Here is a 23,498-nt window from a genome sequence, read left to right as displayed (position 1 = left end):
TGTTGTGCCTGGATACCATGGAACGCACCTTCCCCCGTAGGTCGTTCCATCGTTTCCTGATGTCTTCCCGATTTCTGGGGTGCTGTCCCACAGCGTTGACCCTGTCGACAATCCTCTGCCATAGCTCCGTCCTCCGGGCAATGCTGGTGTACTGCGCTGGGTAGAGCTGGGGCTCTACCCGAACGATTTCCTCCACCATGACCCTGAGTTCTTCGTCTGAGAAGCGGGGCTGTCTTTGGGGTGCCATGGAGTGGTGTGTATGATGTGTGGGGTGGAGTATGTGTAGTTAAGTGTGTTGAGTGTGGTGGTGTGTGTTGTTTTGTGTGTGGATATTGTGTGGGTGATGGTGTAGTGTGCCTCTGTGTGATGGTATTCTGTGATCGCTGATGTGTCTCTCAGTGCTTCTTTCTGAATTTTTTGTCGTAGGGGTTTGTGGGTGATGTGGGTGTGTGTTTTATATTGTATTGTGTGTGTGGGAGTGGTGTGTGTATGAGTATCAGGTGTGTGGAATTCAAATCGGCCAATGTGGGTGAGTTTTGTTCGTTTGTGTGTATTCTGACCGCGGCGGTGTGTACCGCCAATGGAAAACCGCGTTTGAAAGACCGCCGCGTGGATTCGTGGGTCGTAATGGCATGGGCGTATTTCTGTTGGCGTGACGGTGGAGGTTTGGTCACCTCCACTTTTCCGCCGACCGCTGGTCTGGCGGTCTGTTGTGGCTGTCGGATTTTCGGAGGTTTGGCTGCTGCGGGTCAGAATGACTGTGGCGGGTTACCGCGACCGCGGCCGAATTATGGAGGATTTCTGACCGGCGGTAGGGGCCTTTTACCGCCGAGGTCAGAATGACCACCAAAGTCTCTGAGCTGGCTGCTCGGCACTGGGTTTGGGCATAGATGATAGCGTCCACCTCTAGAAAGTAATTCTCCCTGGCCAGCGTTTTCACCCAGAGGGTGTAGAGCACTGGACACCGATGCCTGAGTCCCCTCACTCTGTACTTCGTCCTCCTGGGGAACAACCATCGAGTCATCGATCTCTCCTTCTTCTTCAGACGCGACAGACACCCCTGCCCTCCGGAAGTGTGATACGATTCTGGTTACCTTCTGCCTGCCTCGTGCGGCTGTTATCATTGGACCCCGCACACTGATAACCTGCCATGGTTCAGGCTCAAATGGAGTTAGGAACTTTCCACCTGGCCGGCTGCTCTTCACTACCACCATATCTCCTTCTTGAAAACCCCTGTATCGACCTCACTGTCGTTCAGTGGCTTTCCGATTTGTGCGTTCTCTGCGCTGCTGAGTGGCGGCGACATCCAGCTCGGGTGGTGTCCACTGAGGACCAGACGGGATGCAATCCCGAGGTGGAACTTTAAACATCAGGGCAGCCGGGGCACACCCTGTCGTACTGTGAGGTGTCTGGCGATAAGTACCCAGAAATTGTTGTAGACATTGCTCACTGTCCACTCGTTTTTCAACGCCGATTCTGAGGGTTCGGTTTCAATTTCGCATAAACCTCTCGACGTCCCCATTGGCCTGCGGCCAGTAAGGCATGACCTTGCGGTGGCGTATGGCTAACCCTTCCAGGTAAGAACGAAAATCCTGACCATTGAACGGCGGGCCATTGTCTGTTCTGACCTCGTCAGGAAGCCCAAACATAGCAAACATCTTTTGAAGCACTGGCCTCACATTCTCGAAAGACGTGGATGACACAACATCAACGACAGGGAACTTTGTGCAAGAGTCAATGAGGACGACGGTCAGCCGCCCATCCGGGAAGCTCCCAAAATCCATACTAACTTTTGTCCATGGTTTCGTGCTAGCCAGCTCAGTGACTATTGGACAACAGGGTGGTTCCCCTGATGTGATGACGCATGAGTGGCATCTCCCCACCAATTCGTCCACCTGACTGTCCATACCAGGAAACCACACCTTGGCCCGCAATCTGGCCTTTGTCTTTGCAGTGCCTTGATGGCCCTGATGTGCAAGCTCCACTACTCTGGTCCACAAGCTCTGAGGCAGCACAATCCTCCTTCCTCGAAGAACCAGCCCCTGACTATCTCTGGACAACTCATCTCGCACCCTCCACATTCCTTGCATCGCCAATTTGCACTCGTGATTGGCCACTTTAGTCTTTTCCAGGAAAAACTTCCACTTCCGATAACCTAGTGCCTCTTTGACCTGGTTAAATACTGGGTCCACTTTGGTGGCGTCAATAATGTCTTGTACAGCTAGAGCATTGGGATATGCCGATTGCACCACCATGTTAACAAACACCTCAGTGCTCTCTTCGTCTTTCTCTTGAGAGTCATCTCTAGTGGTTGGGGATGGGTGGCGAGATAAATAATCCACCGGGTTGTTCACTCCTGGTCGGTATACGACGGTAAAACAATAAGGTTGCAGCAGGACAGTCCAACGCTCTATTCACGGGGGCGCCAGGTGAGGGCACCCTGCAAATAGTGCAACCAGAGGCTTGTGATCAGTCACCACCTTGAATTCTTGGCCATACAGATACAGGTGAAAATGTTTACACGCCCACCGAATTGCCAAAGCTTCTCGTTCTATCTGGGCATACCGTGTTTCAACCGAAGACAATGCCCTGCTGGCATACGCTACCGGAACCCACTCCAGCGGGTTCTGCTCCTGAAGAAGAACAGTGCCAAGACCTATTGGACTTGCATCCACCACCACCTCCATATGTCTGTGAGGGTTGAAATAAGCCATTGTTGACTTATCTAGCAGCGCTGTCTTAATGTCAGTAAATGCCCTGTCTGCCATTGAGCTCCACTCCCAGGGAAGCCCAACCTTGGTAAGCTGACAGAGAGGTTCCACCATGGTTGCAAGCTGCGGAATGAACCTCCCACAATAGGTGGCCATGCCCAGGAAGCTTCTCACTTCTGTAGGGTTTTTCGGAATCGGTGCTTGACGAATGGCATCAGCTTTATGAGGGTCCACCTGTAGACCATCTTTAGAAAAGACATATCCATAAAAATCCACCGACGTCTGATAGAACGCGCATTTCTTCTTGTGGAGTGTTAGTCCTGCTTCTGACAACCTCTGTAATGTCGCCCTGAGATGTCGATGATGTTCTTCTCTGGTTTTGGAGTAAATGAGGATGTCATCACTTAGACTGATCACCCCTTGTAGTCCTGACAGCGTCTCCCTAATCATGTTTTGAAACACTTCGGCGGCCGAAGACACCCCAAAACTCAGTCTTTTGTATCGCCGAAGCCCTACGTGCGTTGAAAAGGTGGTGATGTTTCTACTGTCAGGCTCTAGCTCCAGCTGATGATATCTAGCATTTAGGTCCAATTTCGAAAACCACTGCACTCCATTCAGATCCTCTATGATGTTATCCATCGTAGGAGTTATATGCCTCTCTCTTTTAATGGCCTTGTTGGGAAGGCGCATATCAACACAGAGACGGATAGCGCCCGGCTGCTTGGGCTTTGGTGCTATCACCAATGGCGACACCCACGGAGTAGGCCCTTCCTCCTTCTCAATCACCCCTAGGTCTTCAAGGAGTTGTAGCTCCTTCTCCACAGCTGGTCGCAAATGGAATGGAACACGTCGGTGTCGTAGGGCGACGGGCATCACGCTGTGATCTATGTGTAGCTTGACACTTTTACCTTTAAGTCTCCCCAATCCTTCAAAGAGCTTCGGAAAATCATTAACCAGGCGTTCAGCGTGTGAGTCATATATCTGACGCGCAAAAAAAACTAGTTCCAGCTCTTCCACTGTGTGGCACCCCAACAGAGTGCCTCGGTCTCCAGTTACCACATAGAACCTTGCCTGTGTTGACACCTGCCTGCTGGACACTGCCACTTCCACTATGCCTTTTAGAGGAAACGGCTCACGGCCACCATAGTTGTATATTTTAGTGGTGGTTAGGACAAGTGATGGCGTCGGAGCCAACTGCTTGAATAGAGTCTCATCCATCACATTCACCGACGCTCCTGTATCTATAAGCACAGTCGCCGACTTGCCTTTAATCTGCACATTGCTCATCGGTGATGGTCGCTTCTTCTGCTGTCTCCCCCCAGTAAACGAGATCACAAAGATGTCTTCATCCTCATCTTCCTCGAAAACAGGAGTACCTTGAGCCGTGGCTTCCCCAGATTCATCAGCCTCTTTGGTCACTCTTCTGACCCGGGCATCCTTTCCTTTCTGGCTTCCTTGCCAGCCGGTTCCTGACCTGCACACTTTTGCAAAATGATTGTCTTTTCCACACTCATTACACATTTTCTCTTTTGCCGGGCACACCATTGGTGATTTGTGGGCGTACCCACAGCTCCTGCAGGTGCGCTGGCCCTGTCTGACCAAACTCGCTCTTCGTCCCGGCAGTTGACGCGTCTGGATGGCATCTACCTGCTCTTCCTTCACCTGGACTGGACGTGACATTGATGCAGCGGCCAGTGATCGTCCTCTTACCGCTGCCATGGCATCCACCCGCACCGCTGATAATTCGTGTGAACGTGCCAAAACCAAAATGTCGAGTGGCATGCCTTGCTGTCGTAGAATAAGCTTCCGTAGTGCGTTCGATCGGCACCCTTGAGTAATCTGTGCCCTGACCTCCTCTTGTTGATTTAGGCCTACACATGAGCTTGCTAGCCTTAGCACATAGAACATGTCCATCGACTCGACGTCCATCTGCTGAGCCTGCCGGAGTTTGAAGCGTTCAAAGTCTGTGTTCAGCTGTGGATCAAAATGATTGTTCAGGGCTTCCACCGCTGCATTGAAATCCCATCTATCACCTGTGTTTGGGAGTGCGTCAAACAGTTCCTGCAGTTCATCGCCCCCCATGAGCAACATGAGAGATCTGCGCACGGCCCCATCTGTCTCTCTTGTGGCACAGAAGTAGTTTTCGAATCGGTTTAGCCACAGGCACCATCTTGGCGCAGCTGTGGCCGGGTCAATCAGTTGACTGAATGGGGGCAGCGCAGTGACTGAGGAGTGAGCACTGGGGCCTGCTTGCACAGGCAGCTGTGGGTCTTCTTGCGGTGGGGCGCTCATGATGTCTCACGATCTGTGGCCGTTTAGTTACTATGCTGCCAGTGCTTCTCTTATAGTGTATCTCTAAAGCTCGAGGTGTCTACTTTTTCTCAATGCAGTCCGCCCCCTTACTTTTCTTCCAGGGCCACTCTTAGTTATAGTGCATATTATAAAAAAAAAAAAGAAAAGAGCACAAAAAAATGATGAGAGAAAAAGAGAAGAGAAAAAAACAAAAAAGCTTCCCTCTTCTTCCTTTCTACAGTGTCTTTTCTTTTTCCTTGTTCCTTTTTTTTCCCACCCTTTTCCAGGGACTACTAGGGCCTTCTGCCCTTCTTTCCTGTTCACGGTGTCTTTATATTCCCAACAGTTGTTTTTTTTTCAGTCCTTTCCAGGGACTATTAGGGCCTTCAGCCCTTCTTTCCTGTTCACAGTGTCCTTGTTCCTTTTTTTTCAACAGGGTTTTTTTAAAGTTTTTTTTTTTAGGGTTTAACACTCGGGGCTCCTGCCCCTCTGGCTCTTGTGCTGCGTTCCCCTCCCAGGGAGAGCGAGTCGTTGCCAGGGTCAGGGGCGTGCGCTTGTGTTTGTTTGCACGCGGGCACGCCCCACTTGATGCTTCAGGGCCGCTGGGGAAAGCACTGGAGTAAGACGCTATGAGCGTCTCAGCGCCAACGAAGGTGAGGCTACGATCGTTTTTTTTTTTTTTCTTCTTGGTGCGCGGGCCGCGTCAAAGGCTGTCCAACACGGGACACGGCCCGGGGCACTCACTGGAGGGGGGGGTGGGGCACACCTTCTTCTCCACACTGCGCGCCTCCTCTCCACACACGGCTGAGCGCCGTCCCGGCCGCACGCTGTTCCTTCATCCCTCGCACAGCGGGCGAGCGCTGTGCCGGTGAGTTTCTTCTTTTTTTTTTCTTTTAAAGTTGAAGGCAGCTCAACCGCGACGCAGGAGTACTGGAATCCCGCTCGTCGCCATTGTAATGGCTCGGGCCACATCCTGTGTAACACTGTGGAAGGAAACGCGTGCACACACGGATGCAGTGTCATGGGGAACTGCGTAAGCGCAGCCCCAGCTTTATTAGACAACCTCGGTTCCGCGTTGCATCAGGCCACGCACAACTAGTTACAAACGTGAGAAGAGCCCGGGTGGCTCTCTACACAAAGCTCGAACTGGTACTGCGTGATTGCAATATACCTGGATTTAAAAATAAATGCATTGATTTGGAGATGTTGTGGGACTAACAGACACGCAGAACACGGGTGAAAAGCCCCAAAGTGCCCCCGTTATTATCAGTACCTGGAATGAACAGGAGGCGGACAGTCCTGGCATATCAATGGACGCCGAGCAAGGAAACCATGTTACTTGCCACATTTAAGAAGGAATGTTAGGTGAAAGTATTATAGTAACATTAGTCACGTATGTAGCACACAATATTTAATAAGTAGTCATCATACCCCAAAGAAACAATGTTAACCAACCTTATGTCCTGGAGTTTACATGGAGCTGTTTGAAGCAGGTGCATACCGCACTGAGCTGATAGTAACTTGCGAGCTGTAGGTCAAACACGGAAAGCTCTAATAAAAGCATTAACCCACTGAGGTAACGCCCCTAAACTATAAAACTGTGACCTCCGGGTTCATGTTTTGCTTTGCAGCAGGCGCATTAACCAGATAAGCTACTGTGCCCCAAGGTGCCTCAGAAATCATGGATCCGGGCATCAGGTGCATTAAACCTTAGAGCTGTGTAAACATCCATCTTGCGTGTGACCTTTTCATTTAAGGGATAAACTGGAGAGAAGGAGGCTGAACGGAGAAAGAAAGAATACGAAAGAAGGAAACAATAAAAGAACGAGAATGAAAGAATAAAAACAGAACCCCTCACCTGCCGAAACCCGGGATCGAACCAGGGACCTTTAGATCTTCAGTCTAACGCTCTCCCAACTGAGCTATTTCGGCGAGTTAATCACATTTTGTGGCCAGTTGATATTGGTAAACCACGTATGTGCAGTGCGGCAGTGCATGCACACAGCAGAAGGTAATAACTGAAAGAGAATGAAACGCATGAAATTCTCACAGGAGTGCACACAAATATATAACCAGAAGTGGGCTTGTGGCAGGTCCATGACGTCATCTTCTCTATCTCTCCGTGACGTCACTGTAGTTCAGCTGAGGGCTCTCAGGGGCCCTTTAACATCAGTCTTGCACCCTCTTAGACTGCTCCCAGCAGGAATTAATCAAAACAAACTATTGTTTGTGGTTTTCCACTTTGATTTTCTCTCCCGAACTATCTGTAATTCCAACACTTAATATGTATTTTTTGCACGAAAGATGCTAATGGTTTAAACCTCCATTTACCCTGCTCCGCACTTGGTGCAGTTAGAATGAATGCAGAGCCTTGTTCTGGTTGGACTGTAAAGGTTGTGAAGAGATGGGGGGAGGGGGCAATCAAAGGTTTAACAGTGGATGGGAGGGGCTCTCAGATTGAATTGCAGAAGCCCCCTCCCCCCCCCCCCGGAGCTGGTAATGTGCAAACACAAGCGCTCCCCGGAAACGAAGCCAGGTGATAAAACCCTCGTGCACCCAATAAAGAACTTGTGTCCCGGGTCAGAGCCCCCCATGCAAACAGCGCCCCCCAGCCGCCGTGTGATGAGACTGCAGCAAACACAACAGGCTGTCTGAAGGACCCCGGGATGGCTTGTTTTCTTTAAGTTTGAAACTAGTTCTTTGTAGTGTTTTCTATTTGTGTATCCACACTTGGTGAAAAAAACACAGGGAGCTTTGAAAAGGTTTAGAGCCATTTTGGCGTTATTGATTTAATGAGCCGAGCCAGACTGGAAAGTAACAGGATCTCTCTGGCAATAACAAGGGCTCTGGACCCCAAATCGACCACCTTGCTGTTGGGGCGGCGCAGTGACACCATCGAGAGCAGAAACGGTGATCTGTCCACTTTATTCCTGCATTGAAACCTCTGCTGGGATGAGGCTGCAGCCGGTTCCATGGTGTAATGGTCAGCACTCTGGACTCTGAATCCAGCGATCCGAGTTCAAATCTCGGTGGGACCTGAGGGTTTTCTTTATTTGGCTATAAAATGTTCAAAAACCAACTAAAAGAGGGGTTTGCAAAAAGGGAGATTTGGATAGAAAAATCCTGGTCCTGTGTATAGAGCTCCCAATACATGTACAAAAACAAGGTATACACAGTTCCACAACGTAAGTATAATCAGGAAAACCACATTGGGTCCTGATCTAAGGAAAAGATCGTAAAAAAGAGAGAAGAAAGAAGAAAGAAAGCCAGGTCCCTGGAAAATTAATTATTTTGGAACAAGAGCCCTCACTCACCAAAGGTGACATGCTTCATCCTCGGGCTTTGCTCCACGTCAGGCCGGCGCTGCAATGCCTGACGGGCCCCTCAAGGGGGGCTCTTTGCCGGAGATCTTTTGAGATATATGCCCGGTTTAGAAAGAATAGGGTATAGGATTGGAAAATTTCTATTTAAAAATAACTAGAGGTTAGGCAAATTTTATTAAATAATCCAACCACTGTCATGATTAAAACCAAAGAGCGGGGAGAGAAAAGAACAAGGTCTACGCTCCCCAAAATATTATTCACTTCCTCACTCAATTTGAGGTTAGGAATTGTACGCACAGGATCCCCTGTACGATTCACCAGAAGGTCAACATGTTTCTCGCTATTGATGTCCTATGGATCTAACGCGATTCTTCAGGACCTAAACTACCTAATCCTATGTGTAAATATAACCTATAATAAGGAATATTAGTACAATGCAGGGACCTGAAATGAGAAGAATAACAAACAAAAAGAACAACACATTATTCACATGCACAATATCAACAGCAATGTGCTCTGTGCAAATCCACACATAGGTGAAGTATGCCCACTGTGGATCAACGTGTAAATCAATGTGAAAATAATGATGAAATAAATGCTTACCCTCCTCATACTAGTGGATGGGCCGCATCAGGTAAAGCACCAAGTAACGGAGGTCCTACTGAGCTAAATGCGTGAGTTCAATTATCAGATTGTATTTAGGGAGAAAGACAAAAACAGTAATACCGGGAAGTTGAGGGATATAGCGTTTGCCAAACATTCATGTGTCCCATAATCAAATGTAGCAGGATGGTACACATATTCTGACTGATCAGGTTTTTAAAGTTCACTTAGCTGAGAAAACATCAAATAAACGTAAAATACGTGGTGTGCTGATTGCAGATGTTGACAGCATATATAAGGAATGTCCGAGAACCACTAACCAGACTGACATGTGTCACTACCTTTACTCCTCTGAGTAACCGTGTCAAGAAGGTCATTTTGAGACACTGGAGTATCCTGAACAGTTCGGGAGAATCCCTAGAACGTCCTCTTTTTGCTTTCAAAAGAACTCAAAACATTAGAGATTTACTAGTCCATACCAGACCTGTTGTGCCAAAACCTAGAGAATTGATAAAGACACGTTGGCTGGGGGTCAGGGGACATCATCCTTGTGGTGGGTGTAATGTTTGTTCACTTACCACTACCACCCAAGAATTAGATTTGGGAGAACCCTATACCTGGCAGTTAAGGATACATACCAATTGCCGTACTAAGAATTGTATCTACATGATCACTTGCCCGTGTAAACTACGATACATAGGGATGACCACTAGGATGATCAAGATTCGGATAAATGAACATCGCAGTACTATTAGATGTCAGAGGTCCTCCACAAAATTGACGAAACATTACATTGATTTACATCACACCCCTAATGATCTCAGGTGGGTTATACTTGAGACCATCAGAGACCAAAGAGAATCCACAAACCGCCTTTTTGAAAAAGAGCAACGTTGGGTCTATCGACTTAAGACACATATTATAGGACTTAATGATGACATACCATGGACAGACTTTGTGCATCGATCATGATTAAGGAATCTCTTGACCAGGTTTAAGTATACTCACTACTGGTTGTGGCTATTCCATCTCTTTCCATAGATTTTATGCTTATTTAAGTCTGAGCAATTTGCCTCTTAATCCCATTCTTTTTTCCGATACATATATTTGAGCCTTAGTTCTGTGTCTTTTAAATTGGTTTTCTGTAACACTAAGATGGCCGACCCCTTTCTTCCTTTTTTTTGGGGCTTACATGATGGAGTCCCTCTTTAATTTCTATCCCACTGCTGGACCTAACACAAGATGGCCGCCATTTCTGTCCTCTTTCTATGCTGAGGCTTGAAGATATATAGCCCAGCCTACCGGGTGCTCTTTCCTATTCCAGGAACACGGAGACGGGGCAGGTGATGCCGCAAACTTCGGACAGGTCCCAAGTAAGTGGATGGTAATATTGTTGGGTGTTTAGATGGGAATCCTTAGGATCATTTCACGTTACTTTGGGAAAAGGCAGTTATATACCCTTTGATTTGGTCCTTTGTTGTTAACACGCATTTCCCACCACGAACACTCGTGTGTAGACACTGCCGCTGCATACTTGGCTACAGCATTTTTTTGAGCACGTTATATATACTTATACATATATGTGTCTATGACATTCCTTATATATGCTGTCAACATCTGCAATCAGCACACCACGTATTTTACGTTTATTTGATGTTTTCTCAGCTAAGTGAACTTTAAAAACCTGATCAGTCAGAATATGTGTACCATCCTGCTACATTTGATTATGGGACACATGAATGTTTGGCAAACGCTATATCCCTCAACTTCCCGGTATTACTGTTTTTGTCTTTCTCCCTAAATACAATCTGATAATTGAACTCACGCATTTAGCTCAGTAGGACCTCCGTTACTTGGTGCTTTACCTGATGCGGCCCATCCACTAGTATGAGGAGGGTAAGCATTTATTTCATCATTATTTTCACATTGATTTACACGTTGATCCACAGTGGGCATACTTCACCTATGTGTGGATTTGCACAGAGCACATTGCTGTTGATATTGTGCATGTGAATAATGTGTTGTTCTTTTTGTTTGTTATTCTTCTCATTTCAGGTCCCTGCATTGTACTAATATTCCTTATTATAGGTTATATTTACACATAGGATTAGGTAGTTTAGGTCCTGAAGAATCGCGTTAGATCCATAGGACATCAATAGCGAGAAACATGTTGACCTTCTGGTGAATCGTACAGGGGATCCTGTGCGTACAATTCCTAACCTCAAATTGAGTGAGGAAGTGAATAATATTTTGGGGAGCGTAGACCTTGTTCTTTTCTCTCCCCGCTCTTTGGTTTTAATCATGACAGTGGTTGGATTATTTAATAAAATTTGCCTAACCTCTAGTTATTTTTAAATAGAATTTTTCCAATCCTATACCCTATTCTTTCTAAACCGGGCATATATCTCAAAAGATCTCCGGCAAAGAGCCCCCCTTGAGGGGCCCGTCAGGCATTGCAGCGCCGGCCTGACGTGGAGCAAAGCCCGAGGATGAAGCATGTCACCTTTGGTGAGTGAGGGCTCTTGTTCCAAAATAATTAATTTTCCAGGGACCTGGCTTTCTTTCTTCTTTCTTCTCTCTTTTTTACGATCTTTTCCTTAGATCAGGACCCAATGTGGTTTTCCTGATTATACTTACGTTGTGGAACTGTGTATACCTTGTTTTTGTACATATAAAATGTACCTTACATCATTTCGGTGTTGACACTGATCAGGAAATAGTAACGCTTTTCATGTGTCATTTGTCTGTAATCGCTCTGAAAGCTGAGCACGACATCCTTTTTTAAAACTGAGGGTTTTATGGAGAGTCGTGAATACCCTCCGTATCCCCACCCCTTGTGTGATTTGAGACATTATGGATTGCTTTTGTCTTTAATATGGGCTTTCTGGTTTCGGATCGTTTCTTCTTTTAAACATGATATAAAAATGTAATACGCTGCCATTTCTCTTCCCATTACTCCCAGTTAGGACTTGTTAACATTAATCACCGGGAAGCTCGGCCCTCTGACTCCCAAACAAGCGCCTCCTTGTTAAGTCACATCAGTGCTTCCTGTTTCCGGGAAGAGTCCATATGGTTGCGAAGCGATGGCAGAGTAACACTAAAGCGCCCTGCTGGGCTCTTGATCTGTTTGTAGATATGGCAAGGGCCACTGGTATTACCCCTCAGACTAAGGCCAAATTATGCGGCAGCATTGAAGAAATAATGCCACAAGAAAGGGCAAATTATGCGGCATAATGCAGCATATTTTCTAAAACAATTAGCTCATTATTTTGTCATTTTTAGGGGCCAGCGCAAAGCGCTCCGTCCCGTGTTGTAATCTCTCTTTGGGCTTCAAACCACGCCCATGTCACGTCAGTCTTTTTCATTGGGTCGTGGGCTTGCCTTTTAAAATCAGCTTGTTTTCATTAGTGAAAGGCATGCACACATCATGCCTCTTCCGACGTTTAGTCCTCCTCGAGTGTAGCGACCAAGTACTGAAAACATACACGGCTCCACGTTTTCCGTCTGGTTTCTGGACTACTTTTTCTCTTTTTTTCGCAGCGCGATCTCGCTTGGCAGAAGCCCAGCGCTTTGCATGACATGGACCCTGTTGCATAGTTAATTGCACTTTTGCCGGTTACGTAGATAAATGCACTTTTGCCAGTTACATGGATAATTGCACTTTTGCAGATATGTTTCCCTACAAGTGAACTCTTATTTTAATTTGTGTGTCTGCTTTGCACTGACGGTGGCCGTCAGCTCGCTTATGTGAAACTTTTACTTTTCTGTTTATATGGCAAGAAAAGTCCAGTAAGTTATGTGAAACTGCTTTATTTTCATTTTCAATTTATTTGGCAAGAAAAGCCTGTTTAGGAGTTTACAGTGCTAATTGCTCGAGCTCAAGCAAACGTGAGACTCGTTGCATTGCAAATGTTTCTTACACTTGTTAACACATATGCCTCAGGGTAGGGCCAAATTATGCGGCAGGGTTGATGAAATAATGCTGCAAGAAAAGGCAAATTATGTTCATTATTTTGTAATTTTTACACTTGTTAACATTGTATGGGCAAATGTTGCACCTCATTAGTACCAGTTTAACAATCAGACGTAGCAATAAGCAACAGAAAGGTGACCAGTCACCTTTGCAAAATGCCTTTAACTGCACGACAAAACATGTTGCTGCATTGTTAGTAACTTTTGAACCGTTTAAGTTAGAAATCAATTTTGTTTTTTTGTTAAAATCTGCAGATTATGCATCTGATGATGGATTATGTGGCAAGTACGTCAGATCCCTAATTTTGCGAAAAACACAGCATCCGCACAATCGCATAATTCCAGTGACCCTGGATACGGTAGAGCCAGTTCATCCTCTGAAAGAGCTTTGCAAGCAGTCTAACACTCAGGGGCGTAGCTTGGTAAGATTGGGGTGGGGGTCGTGACCTTCAGGTTTTCCACCAGTCACACTGGATATGATAGGTATAGGCTACTCCTTTGTTTATTTTCAAGCCAGTCATACTGCATAGTGGCAACTGCTTGGAATGTAGAATGTAGAGAGAGTGATCTTTAGCCGCTGCGGGGATTTATGGTCTGTTGGATGCTGTGGTGCAATTAAAGCCATTACATACTTCAACTTCTATTGGATTTCATTAACAATATTCAACACTTTTTGGCGACAAGGGTCAGGAGTGTACCTGTCTTCTTTTTCAACAGCAGCACAGGAACGGTAATACTTCTGTTGTAAGTGAGGAGTTTGAAGGTCGCTCTATTAACATTTCCTTGAATTTAGATGATTTATACCCTTATGAACTCTACGACTTATCGCTGCTTGGCTCTTTACTACCGTTATCTACTTGAATGCTCCTCCGTGCGCTGATGTGTTGGTTAAGGTGGCATTCTTTGAACATTCTTAAAACGGTGTGCTTTTCAGTCACGTTCAGTCTTGTGACAAGTGAACTGTGTGCTTCTACTATTGTTTTTCAAGCACTGTAAAACTGTCTCGTTGGCACCCTGGATGCAATTGTTTTGTGAGAAACTTAGGGCTGGTTTGTGCTCACTCGTTTCTATTTAAACATGGCCAGGACAGCAATAGCAATTAATGTAGATTTTCCTAGTAAGTTATGACGGAGAGTCTTAATTTTATTAAAGACACGGAGGCGAGTATCATGCTTCTCTAACTTGCTTTATTTTAACAGCAGCAGTCAAGAAAACTACAGTTCCCATGAGGCTTGAGAACACAGAAAGCCAATGGGAAGTCAAAACGTAATAACCAGAGCACCAATCAGGACGTTAGGTCATATGTAATCACTAAGCTTGACAGCGACCAGCCCTCTTTCTTGATGCGAGAAGGCTAATCAGTATGAGAAGATAAAGGAAAAATAGCCTTAACAATTGCAACTGCTAAAATTAGTGAACAGAGTTCTTGGATAAAGTTCAGGCAAATGTGGAATGAAGGAGATATCCGGGGGGTAGTAGGGAGACTTCGCTGGAAAGAAGCTGAATGTCCAGAAGAGACGCCTGGAGATGGTAGAACCATTGTGCGATCAGGCAGAAGATTGAGGTGGCGTGGAAGTTGCTGTGAGGGAGGGAAAGAAGAAGACAAAATCAGGAGAGTGTCCTTCTTGAGGTGGGATAATACTCACCTCCGTGTCTTTAATAAAATTAAGACTTTCCGTCATAACTTACTAGGAAAATCTACATTTTATGTCAAGACCGGAGGCTCATATTATGCTTTTTAAAGCATTTAATCACCACTGAAGTTTCAGTATGCACAGGCTTACAATAAAACATTCTGAAAACATTATCGTTGGACCAGTCAGCCAATCTCAGCATGTCTTCCAACCTGGAGCCAACCCAGAAAGCTTTGGAAGCCATAGCCCCTCTAGAGGAATGAGCCCCAAAACCAGAGGTATCTATACCTGCTAAGGACATTACCCAGCAAACCCATCTGGCGAGAGTTGCCGAATACATGGGCTTATGGGGTTTGCTAAAGGAAATAATTTGCTAGGAAAGAGAAGACGTTCTGAGATTGGCCGTGCGTTCTTCATAACATTTAAGACATCGTCCTACACATAATTTAGATTGGTTGGGGAAATACTGTATGGATAAAAAAACTGTATGTAAATTAGTTTTGGTACGTTTGTTAATGGAGAACAAAACCCCCGTAGGGGCAAACTGTTGATAGGTAATATCTAAAGCTCTAACATCAGATAAACGTTTAATGGAAACCAGACAAAGCAACATAGTAAGTTTGTCCAAAAGCATTTTCAAAGAAATTTCGGAATTATCTTGCCAAGATAAGAACAAATTCAATACCACATTGACGTCCCATAGTTTTGAGTATTTAGGCAACGGAGGAATAGAAAATTTTACTCCCTTTAATAGGCGACAAAGTAAAGGGTGTTCTCCCACTGGTTTTCCATTGACATAAGCATGATGCATGGAAATAGCTGATTTATACAAATTGATCGTCCTGTATGACTTACCTGCACTAGCTTGCGCAGCTAAGGAGTTAATTACATAATTTATATCTGTTGAAACTGGATCGAGGTCCCTTCCCACGCACCAGCTTGACAAAGGAGACCAGGCGGAATTGTATGCCTTCCTGGTACGGGGAGCCCGGGCCTTACTGATGCGATCCACAGCTTCTTCCGAAATTGGGATGGGAGGTCGGGAAGTCCCAACACTTTCCAAGCAGAAAGATTGAGTGTTTTGTTGCTTACAAGGGGATCAGGGTTCCCTAGCGGGTCTAGTAGAATGGAAGGGAAAAGAGGAAGAAGAACAGGGAAGTCGATTGTTAATTCCAAGAGAGGGGGAAACCAAATTTGTGATTGCCAAAAGGGCACCACCAGCACTACGGTTGCCTTCTGGCATCTGACCTGGGCCAGAACTCTGGTGATCATTATGAATGGAGGAAAGGCATAGTTGATCGCTTTGGACCAGTCCTGAAGAAAAAGCATTCAAGGCTAATGCTGAAGGATCCGAACGCCAGCTGAAAAAGAGCGGTAGCTGAGAGCTGAGGCGGGAAGCGAAGAGGTCTATGCCAAAAGGACCCCATTTGTGAAGAATAGAATGGAAAACTGAGGGGTGAAGCTTCCAATCGCTGTTATCTTTGAGAAAACGGGAATGCCAATCTGCCGTTTGGTTGAGAGACCCTGGGAGATAGTCTGCTGAGAGAGATATCTCGTTGAGAAGACAAAATTCCCATAGGCTTTTTGCCAGGTCTTCTAACAGCTTTGACCTGGTTCCTCCTAGATGGTTTATGTAACGGACAGCCGAAACATTGTCCATCCGTAGGAGGATGGTACACTGCACTCTGTCCTTTGCCAGGCTTTTGATTGCAAAGGACCCCACAAGCATCTCTAAATAGTTGATGTGCAATTTGGACTCCTCTAACGACCATGTACCTCCAGTCGAGATTGGACCACAATGGGCGCCCTAACCCGTCAGGCTTGCATCAGACTCTAACACAAGATCGGGGGCTGTTGGAAAAATAGCCCTGCCGTTCCAAGCATCTAAATGGTCTATCCACCATTGGAGTTCTAGGCGAGATTCCTGATCGAGAACAATTATCTCTTATTAGGAAGCCCTCTTCTTAGATGACAGATCTTTAGCCTCTGAAGTGCCCGGTAATGCAGTGGACTGGGAAAAATGGCCTGAATCGAAGCAGACAGGAGACGCACTATCCTGGCCACAGTTCTGAGAGAAATCTGGGATTTGTGGAGCGTTTCTTGAATCTCTGACTGGATGGCATGTACTTTTTGTTGAGGGAGATGGAGGGTGGAGGAAGAGGAATCTATCTCAAACCCTAAAAAATCTATTCTTTGAGAGGGGAGAGTGTTTGACTTTTCTTTGTTGAGTAGAAAGCCTAGTTGGGAAAGTAGGGAACAAGTTATTTGTAAATGAGATAGAAGAGTGTAACGATTCTGATGTAATATGAGGATGTCATCCAGATAAATCAACAGTCTGATGCCCAAAGATCTGAGATGACCTGTGACCAGTTTCATTAACTTGGGGAAACACCAAGGTGCTGACAACAGGCCGGACAGAAGGGAAGAAAACTGGTAAGTCTGTCCTAGCCATTGGAACTGTAGATACTTTCTGTGACTTGTATGACTGGGAACTGAAAGGTATGCATCCTGAAGATCTAGACAAACCATAAAATGGAAGGGAAGAAGAATGTCCCTTAGATGTAGAATGGTTTCCATTTTGAAATGTCGATACACGACACACTGGTTGAAATGCCTGAGATTTATGACTGGTCTGAATTTCTTGTTTTTCTTTTGAACCAAGAAGAGAGAACTGAGAAAACCAGAGGGATCTAGTGGTGAGAGTTGAATGGCTTGTTTTGAAAGAAGGGAACGCACTTCCTCTGAGATGAGAACAGACATTTCTGTTGAAAAACTCAGAGGGGGGGATAAACTTGGTAAGGTTTTGAATACAATTCTATTTGGTAACCTTGAATTGTGTCCAGAACCCATGGATCTGTAGTCAGAGTGCGCCATTTTTTAATAAAACAATGAAGCCGACCCCCTATTGGAGGAAGGCCAGAAGTAGGGCTTATCTTGAGTGTTGTTGGACCTGAAGCCACGCTGTCCACGACCCCTGTAACCTCTGCGGGGATAAAACTGGGGTTTGTAGGATTGAGATCCATAGGTGGAATATGAGGAGCCTCTGTATCCTTGTGGATAAAAGGATTGGCCAGTAGAGCGGCTTCTGCCTGTACCGGCCCTGGCAAAAACACGTTGGTTGAAGACCTTCTTAATGTTCTGTTGCGCCTTATCAATTGAGGCAAATGTGGAAACAAATTTTCCCAGATCTTTAATAAAAGAATCGCCGAAAAGTCGTCCTTCAGCCTTAATTCTGGGGTCCATGGTAGCTAGATTAGAGAATTTGGGGTCTAATTTAAGGAGTAACCCTTTTCTCCTCTCATGGATAATGGCGGCGTTTGCATTGCCTAGGAGACAAAAGGCTCTTTGGGTCCATAACGAAAGTTCAGTAGGATCAATCTCTGCATTGTCCATTTTTGCAGATTCCGCTAAATCCAAAATACGGGCAAAGGGCCCTACCAGATCGAGGAGTTTATCCTGTCAGTTTGACCAGGCCTTGTCTACCCCTTTACGAGGGTCTTTCCCAAATTTGGAGAAATAGGTAAGGAGGGATTGATCGATAGTTGGAGTTGAGGTGATACCGGAAAAAAGAGACAGTCTGGGACATTCCGATTTTAATTTGGTTCTAGTCTGCTTATCCAGGGGGAGCCTTAACCTGGAAGCAATATATTTGCCAACATGGGACAAAGGGGTCCATTCTGTGGAATTTGGATGATGAAGGAGAGAGGGATCAAACATAGGGTTACCATGGGGGGGCGTGGCCTGGCTGCCGGGCAAGATGGCCGGCACTATGTGAGGCTCTGCCGGGCCGCGGGCCGTTTATCCTGTTTATTTCCCCTAAAAGGCGGTGCTGGCGGAGGCGCATTGAGGCACGGTCCCGGGTGAGTCTTGCCGTCACTTTGGGCGCCGCGGCGGCCCGCGATCGGGGCTGGTGTTGAAGCCCCTGACTCGCGGGTGGAGGCCTAGCTGCGGGCCGCAGTCCGTGCGCGCGCTCTGGAGGTCGGGGCGCTTGCGGAGTGCCGCTCCCGGCGAACATACTGTGCCGGGAGCAAGAGAACATTTTGGTGGCCTACTCGCGGCTGGATCGAGCCGCGGCCCTCGTGGACTCCGCGGCCTTGCGGATGCCGCGGCATTGCAGGCCATGCGGCTCTGGTGCTGCTGGTGGTCTTCGCGCCCTGGCTGCCTGGTGGCGCAGGCGGGCGCGAGAGGAGCTGAGTTAGAGCCGGCAGCAGATCACCTCAGAGAGGAGGTGGGACCGGCTTGGTGGTCTGGTGGATGTCTGCTGGAAGTGGAGGCCTGCTGCTGGCGTGTGGATGGACGGAGGTGTCAGAGGAGTGTCGCTGAAGAGCGCCTTGTGGGAGCGACGTCTCTTAATCGCTTGGCAGGTCTGGGTCAGCGGACATGTAATGAGCTGCCTGAGAGGGATTAGCCGGACGTGGTGGACGGGCGTGGAGAGCAGGTGGAGGCAAACTGAACCTGGTGGGTTTTGGCTGGGGCCCAGCCGCTGTCCTGTGCACCGAAGATTTACTGTGCTGGAGTTGGTGCTGGCGGAGGCTCAAGGTAGAGCTGGCATGGATTGGCCTGCTATGTGGAGTGTCTTGGCGCTGGCCTGCCATCTCGTGTGCTGGCTGGTAGGCCGGAGGTGAGATCTGGGTGGCTGTGAAGGGGTTGCCTGATTGCGGACGCCCTCAGATCTGGATATTACTTACCCTTCTTGCGCAGGCAGGAGTCGGTTACGGACCGAGCTGGAATCATGGGCAAGGCTGATCAGCGTCAAGCAAAGCTCACCTTTGAGGGTGGGAAAAAGAGAAACGCGGCCCTGCCTCTGAGCTCTGTGGTGATGAGGTCGGAGAGGGAAGCCCGGAGGTGTCTGTGCGGTCCATGTTTTTAGAGCTCTAGAATAGCCTGGCTGGCATTGATGCGAAACTGGACCATGTGACTGAACAACTTGACCGCATTAAAGCCCGGGTTGATGATCACGATTTCAGATTTGAAGTTCTGGAGTCGCGTACGTCGGAAATGGAGGATGCACGTCGGGTGGATAGAGACCAGATTCCACAAATGGAGTGCATTTTGGAGGTGATACAGAATAAAAATGAGGACTTGGAGGAGAGGTCGCGCCTCAACAATATTCGCATTGTGGGCCTGCCGGAGGCTACCGATATGGGCCGCATGGAGGACTTTGTGGAGAGCATGCTGTCGGATCTATGTGTGGGCGAGCTCTCTCAGATGATGGTGGTTGAGAGGGCGCACAGATCCTTGGGGCCTCGGCCTCCGCCGGGGACTCCTCCGCGCCCAATTATAGCGCGCCTATTGAATTATCGGGATCGAGATACTGTTATTCGTCTGGTGAGGGAGAGGAAGCCGTTGGTATACAAAAACTCAGAACTCAGTTTCTTAACCGATTATACCCCGGGCATGCAGGCGGTGAGACATGCTTCTTTACCGACCAAACGATTGTTGAACCAGGCTGGAGTCAGGTTTGCCTTGCTGTATCCTGCCAAGTTGAGGGTGCGGCATGAGGGGTAGGTACTGTAATTCATAGACCTGAAGCAGGCAGCCAGGTTTGCTCGGCGATTGCCTAGGCGGCCGGGGGCTGCGGAGCCTGGGGAGTCGGGAGCGGAGAGTGCAGCCTTGAGTGACAATGACTAGTCGGCTCGCTGCCGGGCTGGTGGTACTGGCTGAGACTGCTGGGGTGCGTGGATCCACCTCTGTGCATGAGACCGCCTGGAGTTCAGCTTTGCTGTTCGGCCCATGTGCCCCTCTCCCCTAGTTCATACTGGGTGGAGATCTGTTAGGCCGGCTATCGCCCCTAGGATGAGTCCTGATAGTTGTGTCTTTGATTTCAAGGGGTGGGTTTCGGGGTTGAGTGGGTGGGTTTCTGAAATGGTCCAATTGGGGGGCCTGAGTGGGAGGGGGTGGGAGCGGGCTTTATTGGGATGCGAGACGTTTGTTCTCTATGTTGTTCTGGCGTTTTTTTTTCAAGTCTTTGGCAGGTGGGGACGTGTTTTCTGGCGAAGCGAATTATGCATGTGGGAGAGAGATGGGGGCTGATGGTGTGACTGCGGTTCGGTGCTTGACGTGGAATGTGCGTGGGCTCAATGACAGGCAGAAGGCGCGGTTGGTTGCAGCGTATGTTAAACGGCATGAAATTGATATCTGTATGCTGCAGGAGACCCATCTGGCGGCGACTGCGCTTGGCAGACTGAGAGCTGGGTGGGCTGGTGAGACCCACTGCTCGACATACTCTGGTTACGCTCATGGAGTGGCAATCTTGTTGCGTAAGGGTCTGCAGTGGCGTACTCGTGATATGATTCTTGACCCAATTGGCAGATATGTCCTACTGAGTGGTACGCTGTCCGATAGAGCCTGCCGGCTTGTTGCAGTTTACGGGCCGAATGTGGATGACCCGGAGTTCTTCCTGGAGCTGTGGCGCTTGGTCAAATCGCTGGGTGCTGGTGCAGTGATTTGGGGCGGCGATTTTAATGTGATTCTGGATTCTAGGATGGATCACGAGAGTGTGGCCAGAGTGCAGCATGTTGCGGCAGCGAAGTCTCTGGCGGCGGTGATGCAGAGTGGTGCTTTAGTAGATCTGTGGAGGCAGAAGCATGGAGATGCGAGAGAGGGTACGTGTGTAAATTATGTTCACGGTAGCTGGTCCCGTATTGATCGCTGGCTGGGCACAAGAGACGTGGAGGCCTGGACGAGATCGGTAGATCACCTTCCTCGCACTCTATCTGACCACTCGCCGGTTAGATTGGTGGTGGAGATACCCAGTGAGTTGAACCAGTCGTTCATGTGGCGGTTGCCCTGCGGGCCACTCCGTGATGTGGCCTTTTGGGCAGAGGTGCGCAAGGCTATTGTGTTGTTTTTCGCTGAGAATCGGGGTTCTGTGAGGTCGGGCGGTACATTTTGGGAGGCATTTAAGGTAGTCATTAGGGGAATATGTCTCTTGAAGCAACATGGAATATTGAAAGCCCTGAGGCGGGAGATGGCTGACATAGAGGGGAGGCTTGTGGAGTTGGAGCGGCGTCTGACTGAGAGTTGGTCTGGCGAGGTACTAGCGGAGATCCGACGAGAGGTGTCCTCCCTCAGAGAAGTTTGTTTTACGGGGAGGCATGCGTGGGCTCGCCGTTATGGAGAGGGAGAGAGAGCTGGGCGCATGCTTGCTGATATGCTGCGCAGGCCCAGGGCCAGTAACTATGTCACTGAGGTTGTTGGTACTGAGGATGAGAAGGTGACTGGAGCGAATGGTGTAATGCAAGTTTTTACAGAGTATTTTACGCAGCTGTATGCTGCCCCGGAGGGCCTAGACGCGCCAGCTGTGCAGACGTATTTTGCGGATATTGCACTGGTGTGGTTTGATGAGGCACACAGGTCGTACCTGGATGTTCCGTTTTCTGTGGAGGAGGTGGCGGCGGCGATCCGTGGCCTGCCCGGCGATAAGTCTCCTGGCGCTGACGGCCTGACTCCAGCGTTTTATAAGGAATATGCAGATATTCTCGCCCATGCCTTCTGGAGGTATACGCAGAGTCCTTGGAGACTGGGTCCCTTCCTGCCTCACTTCGGGAGGCTTTGATAGTAATGATTCTTAAAGCTGGGAAGGATCCGACTCGATGCGACACGTATCGCCCACTCTCTACGATCAATATTGATAATAAAATCCTGGCAAAAATCATCGTGGCACGTTTGCAGCCGCTCCTTCCCAAACTGGTGCTCCCAGATCAGTCGGGATTTGTCCCCGGGAGGTCCACATGTCACAACTTGCGCACATTTTTCGCGGTGGCGGGCTCGTTGGGGGCGGAGGACAGGGCGGCGGCGGTGTTTCTCGATGCCGCCAAAGCTTTTGACTCTGGCATGGGAGTATATGTTTGCACTTCTCGCCCGGGTTGGTCTCAGCGCGTGGTTTGTGCAGTTGATTAGATTATTGTACACCCTGCCCACTGCTCGGTTGCGTCTCAACGTGTGCGTGTCGGCCCCATTCCCTGTTGCTCGCGGTACACGTCAGGGATGCCCACTGTCCCCGCTACTTTTTGCGGTGGCGATGGAACCCCTGGCGGCGGGGCTGCGACAGAAGTATAATGATAGGGGTTTGCAGTTCCAACAGAGGCCTATCTTGGTATCTATGTATGCTGATGACATTGCGCTATACGTGTGGAATCCCGATCGAAACTTGGACATTTTATTGGACGAGATTGTGCGCTTTGGCACCTTTTCTGGCATCACGATCAACTGGTCGAAGTCGGTGGTCTTGCGTCTGACTCCGAGTGTGGCGAAGTTCGATTCGCAGTACCCCATGGCTTGGGCGGAGAGCCCGGTGCGCTATCTGGGAGCTCAGCTGAGCTGTGATGTTGATACACTTTGGCTGGCTAATTACGGTGCTGCAATGTCGTGGCTCAAGGAGAAGATTGAGACTTGGCGTGCCCTACCATTATCATTAATTGGGCGTATCGCCATTACGAAGATAGTGGTTCTTCCTAAATTCCTGTATCTCTTCGTTAACCTCCCACTTCCGCTCACGCGGGGTTTCCTGCGACGCCTGCGCTCTGCGCTGATTTGCTTGGTATGGGCGGGTCGCCGGTCCCGCATCTCTTGGGAGAGGCTGACGCTGCCGTTTGAATTAGGTGGGCTTGCTGCTCCGGATCTGGAGTTATATTATAACTGTGCGCAAGCGTACTTTGCATACTAATGGTTGCATCCGATTCGATACTTGCCGCATCTGGCGCCCGAGAGTGATGCAGTGTGGCCGGATGGGTTGCTGCGTGTGCTTGGGGGCCGGGCTCGGTCTCAGCCTAAGGGAGTCGACACGGTGGCATGTACGGCGAGAGCGTGGGTGATGCTGATGCAGGGTTCTGGGGTGAATGCACCGTTTGCTCCTTCGTTGCCTGTTATAGCGGTCGCTGATGCTCAGATGTTCTGGGACGGCGGTGTGCATGGTTTTCTTCGCGATGCGGGCTTGATGAGGCTGGGGGACTGGTTTGTGG

General features: G+C 48.3%; 2 non-coding genes across 2 annotated transcripts; one reads left to right on the top strand and one right to left on the bottom strand.

Moving 5' to 3' along the window:
- Positions 1–6,862: 6,862 nt before the first annotated feature.
- TRNAF-GAA (transfer RNA phenylalanine (anticodon GAA)) lies at positions 6,863–6,935 on the bottom strand. Its single transcript has one exon. It is a non-coding gene; the product is annotated as a tRNA-Phe (tRNA).
- Positions 6,936–7,969: 1,034 nt separating this feature from the next.
- TRNAQ-CUG (transfer RNA glutamine (anticodon CUG)) lies at positions 7,970–8,041 on the top strand. Its single transcript has one exon. It is a non-coding gene; the product is annotated as a tRNA-Gln (tRNA).
- Positions 8,042–23,498: the final 15,457 nt, after the last annotated feature.

The sequence above is a fragment of the Pleurodeles waltl genome, unplaced genomic scaffold (assembly GCF_031143425.1).
Source record: "Pleurodeles waltl isolate 20211129_DDA unplaced genomic scaffold, aPleWal1.hap1.20221129 scaffold_70, whole genome shotgun sequence".
NCBI lineage: Eukaryota > Metazoa > Chordata > Amphibia > Caudata > Salamandridae > Pleurodeles > Pleurodeles waltl.
This window is presented reverse-complemented; position numbering and strand designations above follow the sequence as displayed.